This window comes from Capricornis sumatraensis, chromosome 7 (assembly GCF_032405125.1).
Source record: "Capricornis sumatraensis isolate serow.1 chromosome 7, serow.2, whole genome shotgun sequence".
Lineage (NCBI taxonomy): Eukaryota > Metazoa > Chordata > Mammalia > Artiodactyla > Bovidae > Capricornis > Capricornis sumatraensis.
In genome coordinates, this window is record NC_091075.1 from 990,602 (window position 1) to 1,005,776 (window position 15,175).

The window sequence follows — 15,175 nt, forward strand, 5'->3', positions numbered from 1 at the left end:
GCCTGACTCGCCTGGGGAGACTCCAGAAGTACCCAAAGATCCATGTCAGCCCCTGAGAGGAATCCTCGGTTCCGGCCCTGACTCCACACAAGGTTTTTGCCCCGGTATCGACGGGAGAGGAATCCCGAGAGGCCCCCTAGCAACTCGCATGGTGACTGGCCTCTCCTGAGGCCACCAGGGCGGGTCCCTGAGGTCCCCGTCGTAACTCGAGAACACCTGCCGCAACTCGAGAAAATCCAGGAAGTTCTCCCTTCCAGGCGAGATGAGGCCTATTTCCGATGAGGCGTCTGGAGACTAATGACACCTAACCTCTGGAACTTCGAAAGGGTCTTTCACACCCTTGCTGCAACTCAAGAAGTTCACCGCCATACCCGTCTCCACTCGAGAGGAAGCACGATGGTCCCGCCCACATCCAGAGGAGCCCCGTTTCCCCCTGTTAGCTCGATATGAGGGATCCTTTCCCTGCTTTCAACGGGAAAGAATTCCCGGCATTCCCGTCGCATCTCAAGAGGAGGCACTCTCAACAGGAAAGGCAAGAGGAACTCCATGGTCGTACCACCATTCCAAGAGTCCCTCAGATGTCTCAGTCCATTCCAGAGGAACCTCTTTGCCCTGCACTGGCTCATCTTTCACGCCGAGGATCGACTCACACCACGGTGGCACGTGGGACAGCCCTGTGGGAAAGCCTCGAGGGAAAGCCTCGAGAGAAAACCACAGATCATTTGATCCACGCGAAGGGAAGCGTGACATTGCTGCTACAGCCTGGAAGGAAAGCGCACGTGCATGCCCCCACTCGAGACGAGGCCTGACTCCCCTGGGGAGACTCTAGAAGTACCCAAAGATCCATGTCAGCCCCTGAGAGGAATCCTCGGTTCTGGCCCTGACTCCACACAAGGTTTTTGGCCCCGGTGTCGACGGGAGAGGAATCCCGAGAGGCCCCCTAGCAACTCGCATGGGGACTGGCCTCTCCTGAGGCCATCAGGGCGGGTCCCTGTGGTACCCGTCGTAACTCGAGAACACCTGGCGCACCTCGAGAAAATCCAGGAAGTTCTCCCTTCCAGGCGAGATGAGGCCTATTTCCGATGAGGCGTCTGGAGACTAATGACACCTAACATCTGGAACTTCGAAAGGGTCTTTCACACCCTTGCTGCAACTCAAGAAGTTTACCGCCATACCCGTCTCCACACGAGAGAAAGCACGATGGTCCCGCCCACATCCAGAGGAGCCCCGTTTCCCCCTCGTAGCTCGAGATGAGGGATCCTTTCCCTGCTTTCAACGGGAAAGAATTCCCGGCATTCCCGTCGCATCTCAAGAGGAGGCACTCTCAACAGGAAAGGCGAGATGAACTCCATGGTCGTACCACCATTCCAAGAGTCCCCCAGATGTCTCAGTCCATTCCAGAGGAACCTCTTTGCCCTGCGCTGGCTCATCTTTCACGCCGAGGATCGACTCACACCACGGTGGCACGTGGGACAGCCCTGTGGGAAAGCCTCGAGGGAAAGCCTCGAGGGAAAACCACAGATCCTTTGATCCACGCGACGTGAAGCGTGACATTGCTGCTACAGCCTGGAAGGAAAGCGCACGTGCATGCCCCCACTCGAGACGAGGCCTGACTACACTCGGGAGACTCTAGAAGTACCCAAAGATCCATGTCAGCCCCTGAGAGGAATCCTCGGTTCTGGCCCTGACTCCACACAAGGTTTTTGGCCCCGGTATCGACGGGAGAGGAATCCCGAGAGGCCCCCTAGCAACTCGCATGGGGACTGGCCTCTCCTGAGGCCACCAGGGCGGGTCCCTGAGGTCCCCGTCGTAACTCGAGAACACCTGCCGCAACTCGAGAAAATCCAGGAAGTTCTCCCTTCCAGGCGAGATGAGGCCTATTTCCGATGAGGCGTCTTGAGACTAATGACACCCAAACTCTGGAAATTCGAAAGGGTCTTTCACACCCTTGCTGCAACTCAAGAAGTTTACCGCCATACCGGTCTCCACACGAGAGAAAGCACGATGGTCCCGCCCACATCCAGAGGAGCCCCGTTTCCACCTCGTAGCTCGAGATGAGGGATCCTTTCCCTGCTTTCAACGGGAAAGAATTCCCGGCATTCCCGTCGCATCTCAAGAGGAGGCACTCTCAACAGGAAAGGCGAGAGGAACTCCATGGTCGTACCACCATTCCAAGAGTCCCCCAGATGTCTCAGTCCATTCCAGAGGAACCTCTTTGCCCTGCACTGGCTCATCTTTCACGCCGAGAATCGACTCACACCACGGTGGCACGTGGAACAGCCCTGTGGGAAAGCCTCGAGGGAAAGCCTAGAGGGAAAACCACAGATACTTTGATCCACGCGACGGGAAGCGTGACATTACTGCTACAGCCTGGAAGGAAAGCGCACGTGCATGCCCCCACTCGAGACGAGGCCTGACTCCCCTGGGGAGACTCCAGAAGTACCCAAAGATCCATGTCAGCCCCTGAGAGAAATCCTCGGTTCCGGCCCTGACTCCACACAAGGTTTTTGGCCCCAGTATCGACGGGAGAGGAATCCAGAGAGGCCCCCTAGCAACTCGCATGGGGACTGGCCTCTCCTGAGGCCATCAGGGCGGGTCCCTGTGGTACCCGTCGTAACTCGAGAACACCTGCCGCACCTCGAGAAAATCCAGGAAGTTCTCCCTTCCAGGCGAGATGAGGTCTATTTCCGATGAGGCGTCTGGAGACTGACACGTAACCTCTGGAACTTCGAAAGGGTCTTTCACACCCTTGCTGCAACTCAAGAAGTTCAGCGCCATACCCGTCTCCACTCGAGAGGAAGCACGAGGGTCCCGCCCACATCCAGAGGAGCCCCGTTTCCCCCTCGTAGCTCGAGATGAGGGATCCTTTCCCTGCTTTCAACGGAAAGAATTCCCAGCGTTCCTGTCGCATCTCAAGAGGAGGCACTCTCAACAGGAAAGGCGAGAGGAACTCCATGGTCGTACCATAATTCCAAGAGTCCCCCAGATGTCTCAGTCCATTCCAGAGGAACCTCTTTGCCCTGCACTGGCACATCTTTCACTCCGAGGATCGACTCACACCACGGTGGCACGTGGGACAGCCCTGTGGGTAAGCCTCGAGGGAAAGCCTCGAGAGAAAACCACAGATCCTTTGATCCACGCGACGGGAAGCGTGACATTGTTGCTACAGCCTGGGAGGAAAGCGCACGTGCATGCCCCCACTCGAGACGAGGCCTGACTCCCCTGGGGAGACTCTAGAAGTACCCAAAGATCCATGTCATCCCCTGAGAGGAATCCTCGGTTCTGGCCCTGACTCCACACAAAGTATTTGGCCCCGGTATCGACGGGAGAGGAATCCCGAGAGGCCCCCTAGCAACTCGCATGGGGACTGGCCTCTCCTGAGGCCATCAGGGCGGGTCCCTGTGGTACCCGTCGTAACTCGAGAACACCTGCCGCACCTCGAGAAAATCCAGGAAGTTCTCCCTTCCAGGCTAGATGAGGCCTATTTCCGATGAGGCGTCTGGAGACTAATGACACCTAACCTCTGGAACTTCGAAAGGGTCTTTCACACCCTTACTGCAACTCAAGAAGTTCACCGACATACCCGTGTCCACTCGAGAGGAAGCACGATGGTCCCGCCCACATCCCGAGGAGCCCCGTTTCCCCCTCGTAGCTCGAGATGAGGGATCCTTTCCCTGCTTTCAACGGGAATGAATTCCCAGCGTTCCCGTCGCATCTCAAGAGGAAGCACTCTCAACAGGAAAGGCGAGAGGAACTCCATGGTCGTACCACCATTCCAAGAGTCCCTCAGATGTCTCAGTCCATTCCAGAGGAACCTCTTTGCCCTTCACTGGCTCATCTTTCACGCCGAGGATCGATTCACACCACGGTGGCACGTGGGACAGCCCTGTGGGAAAGCCTCGAGGGAAAGCCTCGAGAGAAAACCACAGATCATTTGATCCACGCGACGGGAAGCGTGACATTGCTGCTACAGCCTGGAAGGAAAGCGCACGTGCATGCCCCCACTCGAAACGAGGCCTGACTCCCCTGGGGAGACTCTAGAAGTACCCAAAGATCCATGTCAGCCCCTGAGAGGAATCCTCGGTTCTGGCCCTGACTCCACACAAGGTTTTTGGCCCCGGTATCGACGGGAGAGGAATCCCGAGAGGCCCCCTAGCAACTCGCATGGGGACTGGCCTCTCCTGAGGCCATCAGGGCGGGTCCCTGTGGTACCCGTCGTAACTCGAGAACACCTGCCGCACCTCGAGAAAATCCAGGAAGTTCTCCCTTCCAGGCTAGATGAGGCCTATTTCCGATGAGGCGTCTGGAGACTAATGACACCTAAATTCTGGAACTTCGAAAGGGTCTTTCACACCCTTGCTGCAACTCAAGAAGTTTACCGCCATACCCGTCTCCACACGAGAAAAACCACGATGGTCCCGCCCACATCCAGAGGAGCCCCGTTTCCCCCTCGTAGCTCGAGATGAGGGATCCTTTCCCTGCTTTCAACGGGAAAGAATTCCCGGCATTCCCGTCGCATCTCAAGAGGAGGCACTCTCAACAGGAAAGGCGAGAGGAACATGGTCGTACCACCATTCCAAGAGTCCCCCAGATGTCTCAGTCCATTCCAGAGGAACATCTTTGCCCTGCACTGGCTCATCTTTCACGCCGAGGATCGACTCACACCACGGTGGCACGTGGGACAGCCCTGTGGGAAAGCCTCGAGGGAAAGCCTCGAGGGAAAACCACAGATCCTTTGATCCACGCGACGGGAAGCGTGACATTACTGCTACAGCCTGGAAGGAAAGCGCACGTGCATGCCCCCACTCGAGACGAGGCCTGACTCCCCTGGGGAGACTCCAGAAGTACCCAAAGATCCATGTCAGCCCCTGAGAGAAATCCTCGGTTCCGGCCCTGACTCCACACAAGGTTTTTGGCCCCAGTATCGACGGGAGAGGAATCCAGAGAGGCCCCCTAGCAACTCGCATGGGGACTGGCCTCTCCTGAGGCCATCAGGGCGGGTCCCTGTGGTACCCGTCGTAACTCGAGAACACCTGCCGCACCTCGAGAAAATACAGGAAGTTCTCCCTTCCAGGCGAGATGAGGTCTATTTCCGATGAGGCGTCTGGAGACTGACACGTAACCTCTGGAACTTCGAAAGGGTCTTTCACACCCTTGCTGCAACTCAAGAAGTTCAGCGCCATACCCGTCTCCACTCGAGAGGAAGCACGAGGGTCCCGCCCACATCCAGAGGAGCCCCGTTTCCCCCTCGTAGCTCGAGATGAGGGATCCTTTCCCTGCTTTCAACGGAAAGAATTCCCAGCGTTCCTGTCGCATCTCAAGAGGAGGCACTCTCAACAGGAAAGGCGAGAGGAACTCCATGGTCGTACCATAATTCCAAGAGTCCCCCAGATGTCTCAGTCCATTCCAGAGGAACCTCTTTGCCCTGCACTGGCACATCTTTCACTCCGAGGATCGACTCACACCACGGTGGCACGTGGGACAGCCCTGTGGGTAAGCCTCGAGGGAAAGCCTCGAGAGAAAACCACAGATCCTTTGATCCACGCGACGGGAAGCGTGACATTGTTGCTACAGCCTGGGAGGAAAGCGCACGTGCATGCCCCCACTCGAGACGAGGCCTGACTCCCCTGGGGAGACTCTAGAAGTACCCAAAGATCCATGTCATCCCCTGAGAGGAATCCTCGGTTCTGGCCCTGACTCCACACAAAGTATTTGGCCCCGGTATCGACGGGAGAGGAATCCCGAGAGGCCCCCTAGCAACTCGCATGGGGACTGGCCTCTCCTGAGGCCATCAGGGCGGGTCCCTGTGGTACCCGTCGTAACTCGAGAACACCTGCCGCACCTCGAGAAAATCCAGGAAGTTCTCCCTTCCAGGCTAGATGAGGCCTATTTCCGATGAGGCGTCTGGAGACTAATGACACCTAACCTCTGGAACTTCGAAAGGGTCTTTCACACCCTTACTGCAACTCAAGAAGTTCACCGACATACCCGTGTCCACTCGAGAGGAAGCACGATGGTCCCGCCCACATCCCGAGGAGCCCCGTTTCCCCCTCGTAGCTCAAGATGAGGGATCCTTTCCCTGCTTTCAACGGGAATGAATTCCCAGCGTTCCCGTCGCATCTCAAGAGGAAGCACTCTCAACAGGAAAGGCGAGAGGAACTCCATGGTCGTACCACCATTCCAAGAGTCCCTCAGATGTCTCAGTCCATTCCAGAGGAACCTCTTTGCCCTTCACTGGCTCATCTTTCACGCCGAGGATCGATTCACACCACGGTGGCACGTGGGACAGCCCTGTGGGAAAGCCTCGAGGGAAAGCCTCGAGAGAAAACCACAGATCATTTGATCCACGCGACGGGAAGCGTGACATTGCTGCTACAGCCTGGAAGGAAAGCGCACGTGCATGCCCCCACTCGAAACGAGGCCTGACTCCCCTGGGGAGACTCTAGAAGTACCCAAAGATCCATGTCAGCCCCTGAGAGGAATCCTCGGTTCTGGCCCTGACTCCACACAAGGTTTTTGGCCCCGGTATCGACGGGAGAGGAATCCCGAGAGGCCCCCTAGCAACTCGCATGGGGACTGGCCTCTCCTGAGGCCATCAGGGCGGGTCCCTGTGGTACCCGTCGTAACTCGAGAACACCTGCCGCACCTCGAGAAAATCCAGGAAGTTCTCCCTTCCAGGCTAGATGAGGCCTATTTCCGATGAGGCGTCTGGAGACTAATGACACCTAAATTCTGGAACTTCGAAAGGGTCTTTCACACCCTTGCTGCAACTCAAGAAGTTTACCGCCATACCCGTCTCCACACGAGAGAAACCACGATGGTCCCGCCCACATCCAGAGGAGCCCCGTTTCCCCCTCGTAGCTCGAGATGAGGGATCCTTTCCCTGCTTTCAACGGGAAAGAATTCCCGGCATTCCCGTCGCATCTCAAGAGGAGGCACTCTCAACAGGAAAGGCGAGAGGAACATGGTCGTACCACCATTCCAAGAGTCCCCCAGATGTCTCAGTCCATTCCAGAGGAACATCTTTGCCCTGCACTGGCTCATCTTTCACGCCGAGGATCGACTCACACCACGGTGGCACGTGGGACAGCCCTGTGGGAAAGCCTCGAGGGAAAGCCTCGAGGGAAAACCACAGATCCTTTGATCCACGCGACGGGAAGCGTGACATTGCTGCTACAGCCTGGAAGGAAAGCGCACGTGCATGCCCCCACTCGAGACGAGGCCTGACTACCCTCGGGAGACTCTAGAAGTACCCAAAGATCCATGTCAGCCCCTGAGAGGAATCCTCGGTTCTGGCCCTGACTCCACACAAGGTATTTGGCCCCGGTATCCACGGGAGAGGAATCCCGAGAGGCCCCCTAGCAACTCTCATGGGGACTGGCCTCTCCTGAGGCCACCAGGGCGGGTCCCTGAGGTCCCCGTCGTAACTCGAGAACACCTGCCGCAACTCGAGAAAATCCAGGAAGTTCTCCCTTCCAGGCGAGATGAGGCCTATTTCCGATGAGGCGTCTGGAGACTAATGACACCCAAACTCTGGAACTTCGAAAGGGTCTTTCACACCCTTGCTGCAACTCAAGAAGTTTACCGCCATACCGGTCTCCACACGAGGAAAGCACGATGGTCCCGCCCACATCCAGAGGAGCCCCGTTTCCCCCTCGTAGCTCGAGATGAGGGATCCTTTCCCTGCTTTCAACGGGAAAGAATTCCCGGCATTCCCGTCGCATCTCAAGAGGAGGCACTCTCAACAGGAAAGGCGAGAGGAACTCCATGGTCGTACCACCATTCCAAGAGTCCCCCAGATGTCTCAGTCCATTCCAGAGGAACCTCTTTGCCCTGCACTGGCTCATCTTTCACGCCGAGAATCGACTCACACCACGGTGGCACGTGGAACAGCCCTGTGGGAAAGCCTCGAGGGAAAGCCTAGAGGGAAAACCACAGATCCTTTGATCCACGCGACGGGAAGCGTGACATTGCTGCTACAGCCTGGAAGGAAAGCGCACGTGCATGCCCCCACTCGAGACGAGGCCTGACTCCCCTGGGGAGACTCCAGAAGTACCCAAAGATCCATGTCAGCCCCTGAGAGGAATCCTCGGTTCCGGCCCTGACTCCACACAAGGTTTTTGGCCCCAGTATCGACGGGAGAGTAATCCCGAGAGGCCCCCTAGCAACTCGCATGGGGACTGGCCTCTCCTGAGGCCATCAGGGCGGGTCCCTGTGGTACCCGTCGTAACTCGAGAACACCTGCCGCACCTCGAGAAAATCCAGGAAGTTCTCCCTTCCAGGCTAGATGAGGCCTATTTCCGATGAGGCGTCTGGAGACTAATGACACCTAACCTCTGGAACTTCGAAAGGGTCTTTCACACCCTTACTGCAACTCAAGAAGTTCACCGACATACCCGTGTCCACTCGAGAGGAAGCACGATGGTCCCGCCCACATCCCGAGGAGCCCCGTTTCCCCCTCGTAGCTCGAGATGAGGGATCCTTTCCCTGCTTTCAACGGGAAAGAATTCCCGGCGTTCCCGTCGCATCTCAAGAGGAGGCACTCTCAACAGGAAAGGCGAGAGGAACTCCATGGTGGTACCACCATTCCAAGAGTCCCCCAGATGTCTCAGTCCATTCCAGAGGAACCTCTTTGCCCTGCACTGGCTCATCTTTCTCGCCGAGGATTGACTCACACCACGGTGGCACATGGGACAGCCCTATGGGAAAGCCTCGAGGGAAAGCCTCGAGAGAAAACCACAGATCCTTTGATCCACGCGACGGGAAGCGTGACATTCCTGCTACAGCCTGGAAGGAAAGCGCACGTGCATGCCCCCACTCGAGACGAGGCCTGACTCCCCTGGGGAGACTCCACAAGTACCCAAAGATACATGTCAGCCCCTGAGAGGAATCCTCGGTTCCGGCCCTGACTCCACACAAGGTTTTTGGCCCCGGTATCGACGGGAGAGGAATCCCGAGAGGCCCCCTAGCAACTCGCATGGGGACTGGCCTCTCCTGAGGCCACCAGGGCGGGTCCCTGAGGTCCCCGTCGTAACTCGAGAACACCTGCCACAACTCGAGAAAATCCAGGAAGTTCTCCCTTCCAGGCGAGATGAGGCCTATTTCCGATGAGGCGTCTGGAGACTAATGACACCTAAACTCTGGAACTTCGAAAGGGTCTTTCACACCCTTGCTGCAACTCAAGAAGTTCACCGCCATACCCGTCTCCACTCGAGAGGAAGCACAATGGTCCCGCCCACATCCAGAGGAGCCCCGTTTCACCCTGGTAGCTCGAGATGAGGGATCCTTTCCCTGCTTTCAACGGGAAAGAATTCCCGGCGTTCCCGTCGCATCTCAAGAGGAGGCACTCTCAACAGGAAAGGCGAGAGGAACTCCATGGTCGTACCACCATTCGAAGAGTCCCCCAGATGTCTCAGTCCATTCCAGAGCAACCTCTTTGCCCTGCACTGGCTCATCTTTCACGCCGAGGATCGACTCACACCACGGTGGCACGTGGGACAGCCCTGTGGGAAAGCCTCAAGGGAAAGCCTCGAGGGAAAACCACAGATCCTTTGATCCAGGCGACGGGAAGCATGACATTGCTGCTATAGCCTGAAAGGAAAGCGCACGTGCATGCCCCCACTCGAGACGAGGCCTGACTACCCTGGGGAGACTCCAGAAGTACCCAAAGATCCATGTCAGCCCCTGAGAGGAATCCTCGGTTCCTGCCCTGACTCCACACAAGGTTTTTGGCCCCGGTATCGACGGGAGAGGAATCCCGAGAGGCCCCCTAGCAACTCGCATGAGGACTGGCCTCTCCTGAGGCCACCAGGGCGGGTCCCTGAGGTCCCCGTCGTAACTCGAGAACACCTGTCCCAACTCGAGAAAATCCAGGAAGTTCTCCCTTCCAGGCGAGAAGAATCCTATTTCCGATGAGGCATTTGGAGACTAATGACACCTAAACTCTGGAACTTCGAAAGGGTCTTTCACACCCTTGCTGCAACTCAAGAAGTTCACCGCCATACCCGTTTCCACTCGAGAGGAAGCACGATGGTCCCGCCCACATCCAGAGGAGCCCCGTTTCCCCCTCGTAGCTCGAGATGAGGGATCCTTTCCCTGCTTTCAACGGGAAAGAATTCCCGGCGTTCCCGTCGCATCTCAAGAGGAGGCACTCTCAACAGGAAAGGCGAGAGGAACTCCATGGTCGTACCACCATTCCAAGAGTCCCCCAGATGTCTCAGTCCATTCAAGAGGAACCTCTTTGCCCTGTACTGGCTCATCTTTCACGCCGAGGATCGACTCACACCACCGTGGAACGTTGGACAGACCTGTGGGAAAGCCTCGAGGGAAAGCCTCGTGGGAAAACCACAGATCCTTTGATCCAGGCCACGGGAAGAGTGACATTGCTGCTACAGCCTGGAAGGAAAGCGCACGTACCTGTCCCCACTCGAGACGAGGCCTGACTCCCCTGGGGAGACTCCAGAAGTACCCAAAGATCCATGTCAGCCCCAGAGAGGAAACCTCGGTTCCGGCCCTGACTCCACACAAGGTTTTAGGACCCGGTATCGACGGGAGAGGAATCCCAGAGTCCCTCTAGCAACTCGCATGGGGATTGGCCTCTCCTGAGGCCACCAGGGTTGGTACCTGAGGTCCCCGTCGTAACTCGAGAACACCTGCCGCACCTCGAGAAAATCCAGGAAGTTCTCCCTTCCAGGCGTGATGAGGCCTATTTCCGATGAGGCGTCTGGAGACTAATGACACCTAACCTCTGGAACTTCGAAAGGGTCTTTCACTCCCTTGCTGCAACTCAAGAAGATCTCTGCCATACCCGTCTCCACTCGAGAGGAAGCACGATGATCCCGCCCACATCCAGAGGAGCCCCGTTTCCCCCTCGTAGCTCGAGATGAGGGATCCTTTCCCTGCTTTCAACGGGAAAGAATTCCCGGCGTTCCCGTCGCATCTCAAGAGGAGGCACTCTCAACAGGAAAGGCGAGAGGAACTCCATGGTCGTACCACCATTCCAAGAGTCCCCCAGATGTCTCAGTCCATTCCAGAGGAACCTCTTTGCCCTGCACTGGCTCATCTTTCACGCCGAGGATCGACTCACACCACGGTGGAACGTGGGACAGCCCTGTGGGAAAGCCTCGAGGGAAAGCCTTGAGGGAAAACCACAGATCCTTTGATCCACGCGACGGGAAGCGTGACATTGCTGCTACAGCCTGGAAGGAAAGCGCACGTGCATGCCCCCACTCGAGACGAGGCCTGACTCCCCTGGGGAGACTCCAGAAGTACCCAAAGATCCATATCAGCCCCTGAGAGGAATCCTCGGTTCCGGCCCTGACTCCACACAAGGTTATTGGCCCCGGTATCGGCGGGAGAGGAATCCCGAGTGGCCCCCTAGCAACTCGCATGGGGACTGGCCTCTCGTGAGGCCACCAGGGCGGGTCCCTGAGGTCCCTGTCGTAACTCGAGAACACCTGCCGCAACTCGAGAAAATCCAGGAAGTTCTCCCTTCCAGGCGAGATGAGGCCTATTTCCGATGAGGCGTCTGGAGACTAATGACACCTAACCTCTGGAACTTCGAAAGGGTCTTTCACACCCTTGCTGCAACTCAAGTAGTTCACCGCCATACCCGTCTCCACTCGAGAGGAAGCACGATGGTCCCGCCCACATCCAGAGGAGCCCCGTTTCCCCCTCGTAGCTCGAGATGAGGGATCCTTTCCCTGCTTTCAACTGGAAAGGTTTCCCGGCGTTCCCGTCGCATCTCAAGAGGAGGCACTCTCAACAGGAAAGGCGAGAGGAACTCCATGGTCGTACCACCATTCCAAGAGTCCCCCAGATGTCTCAGTCCATTCCAGAGCAACCTCTTTGCCCAGCACTGGCTCATCTTTCACGCCGAGGATCGACTCACACCACGGTGGCACGTGGGATAGCCCTGTGGGAAAGCCTCGAGGGAAAGCCTCGAGGGAAAACCACAGATCCTTTGATCCAGGCCACGGGAAGCGTGACATTGCTGCTACAGCCTGGAAAGAAAGCGCACGTGCATGCCCCCACTCGAGACGAGGCCTGACTCCCCTGGGGAGACTCCAGAAGTACCCAAAGATCCATGTCAGCCCCTGAGAGGAATCCTCGGTTCCGGCTCTGACTCCACACAAGGTTTTTGGCCCCGGTATCGACGGGAGGGGAATCCCGAGAGGCCCCCTAGCAACTCGCATGGGGACTAGCCTCTCCTGAGGCCACCAGGGCGGGTCCCTGAGGTCCCCGTCGTAACTCGAGAACACCTGCCGCAACTCGATTAAATCCAGGAAGTTCTCCCTTCCAGGCGAGATGAGGCCTATTTCCGATGAGGCGTCTGGAGACTAATGACACCTAACCTCTTTAACTTCGAAAGGGTCTTTCACACCCTTGCTGCAACTCAAGAAGTTCACCGCCATACCCGTCTCAACTCGAGAGGAAGCACGATGGTCCCGCCCACTTCCAGAGGAGCCCCGTTTCCCCCTCGGAGCTCGAGATGAGATATCCTTTCCCTGCTTTCAACGGGAAAGAATTCCCGGCGTTCCAGTCGCAACTCAAGAGGAGGCACTCTCAACAGGAAAGGCGAGAGGAACTCCCTGGTCGTACCACCATTCCAAGAGTCCCCCAGATGTCTCAGTCCATTCCAGAGCAACCTCTTTGCCCTGCACTGGCTCATCTTTCACGCCGAGGATCGACTCACACCACGGTGGCACGTGGGACAGCCCTGTGGGAAATCCTAGAGGGAAAGCCTCGAGGAAAAACCACAGATCCTTTGATCCACGAGACGGGAAGCGTGACATTCCTGCTACAGCCTGGAAGGAAAGCGCACGTGCATGCCCCCACTCGAGACGAGGCCTGACTCCCCTGGGGAGACTCCAGAAGTACCCAAAGATCCATGTCAGCACCTGAGAGGAATCCTCTGTTCCGGCCCTGACTCCACACAAGGTTTTTGGCCCCGGTATCGACGGGAGAGGAATCCCGAGAGGCCCCCTAGCAACTCGCATGGGGACTGGCCTCTCCTGAGGCCACCAGGGCGGGTCCCTGAGGTCCCCGTCGTAACTCGAGAACACCTGCCGCACCTCGAGAAAATCCAGGAAGTTCTCCCTTCCAGGCGAGATGAGGCCTATTTCCGATGAGGCGTCTGGAGACTAATGACACCTAACCTCTGGAACTTCGAAAGGGTCTTTCACACCCTTGCTGCAACTCAAGAAGTTCACCGCCATACCCATCTCCACTCGAGAGGAAGCACGATGGTCCCGCCCACATCCAGAGGAGCCCCGTTTCCCCCTCGTAGCTCGAGATGAGGGATCATTTCCCTGCTTTCAACGGGAAAGAATTCCCGGCGTTCCCGTCGCATCTCAAGAGGAGGCACTCTCAACAGGAAAGGCGAGAGGAACTCCATGGTCGTACCATCATTCAAAGAGTCCCCCAGATGTCTCAGTCCATTCCAGAGCAACCTCTTTGCCCTGCACTGGCTCATCTTTCACGCCGAGGATCGACTCACACCACGGTGGCACGTGGGACAGCCCTGTGGGAAAGCCTCGAGGGAAAGCCTCGAGGGAAAACCACAGATCCTTTGATCCAGGCCACGGGAAGCGTGACATTGCTGCTACAGCCTGGAAAGAAAGCGCACGTGCATGCCCCCACTCGAGACGAGGCCTGACTCCCCTGGGGAGACTCCAGAAGTACCCAAAGATCCATGTCAGCCCCTGAGAGGAATCCTCGTTTCCGGCTCTGACTCCACACAAGGTTTTTGGCCCCGGTATCGACGGGAGGGGAATCCCGAGAGGCCCCCTAGCAACTCGCATGGGGACTAGCCTCTCCTGAGGCCACCAGGGCGGGTCCCTGAGGTCCCCGTCGTAACTCGAGAACACCTGCCGCAACTCGATTAAATCCAGGAAGTTCTCCCTTCCAGGCGAGATGAGGCCTATTTCCGATGAGGCGTCTGGAGACTAATGACACCTAACCTCTTTAACTTCGAAAGGGTCTTTCACACCCTTGCTGCAACTCAAGAAGTTCACCGCCATACCCGTCTCAACTCGAGAGGAAGCACGATGGTCCCGCCCACATCCAGAGGAGCCCCGTTTCCCCCTCGGAGCTCGAGATGAGATATCCTTTCCCTGCTTTCAACGGGAAAGAATTCCCGGCGTTCCAGTCGCAACTCAAGAGGAGGCACTCTCAACAGGAAAGGCGAGAGGAACTCCCTGGTCGTACCACCATTCCAAGAGTCCCCCAGATGTCTCAGTCCATTCCAGAGCAACCTCTTTGCCCTGCACTGGCTCATCTTTCACGCCGAGGATCGACTCACACCACGGTGGCACGTGGGACAGCCCTGTGGGAAATCCTAGAGGGAAAGCCTCGAGGAAAAACCACAGATCCTTTGATCCACGAGACGGGAAGCGTGACATTCCTGCTACAGCCTGGAAGGAAAGCGCACGTGCATGCCCCCACTCGAGACGAGGCCTGACTCCCCTGGGGAGACTCCAGAAGTACCCAAAGATCCATGTCAGCACCTGAGAGGAATCCACTGTTCCGGCCCTGACTCCACACAAGGTTTTTGGCCCCGGTATCGACGGGAGAGGAATCCCGAGAGGCCCCCTAGCAACTCGCATGGGGACTGGCCTCTCCTGAGGCCACCAGGGCGGGTCCCTGAGGTCCCCGTCGTAACTCGAGAACACCTGCCGCACCTCGAGAAAATCCAGGAAGTTCTCCCTTCCAGGCGAGATGAGGCCTATTTCCGATGAGGCGTCTGGAGACTAATGACACCTAACCTCTGGAACTTCGAAAGGGTCTTTCACACCCTTGCTGCAACTCAAGAAGTTCACCGCCATACCCATCTCCACTCGAGAGGAAGCACGATGGTCCCGCCCACATCCAGAGGAGCCCCGTTTCCCCCTCGTAGCTCGAGATGAGGGATCCTTTCCCTGCTTTCAACGGGAAAGAATTCCCGGCGTTCCCGTCGCATCTCAAGAGGAGGCACTCTCAACAGGAAAGGCGAGAGGAACTCCATGGTCATACCACCATTCCAAGAGTCCCCCAGATGTCTCAGTCCATTCCAGAGGAACCTCTTTGCCCTGCACTGGCTCATCTTTCACGCCGAGGATCGACTCACACCACGGTGGCACGTTGGACAGCCCTGTGGGAAAACCTCGAGGGAAAGCCTCGAGGGAAAACCACAGAT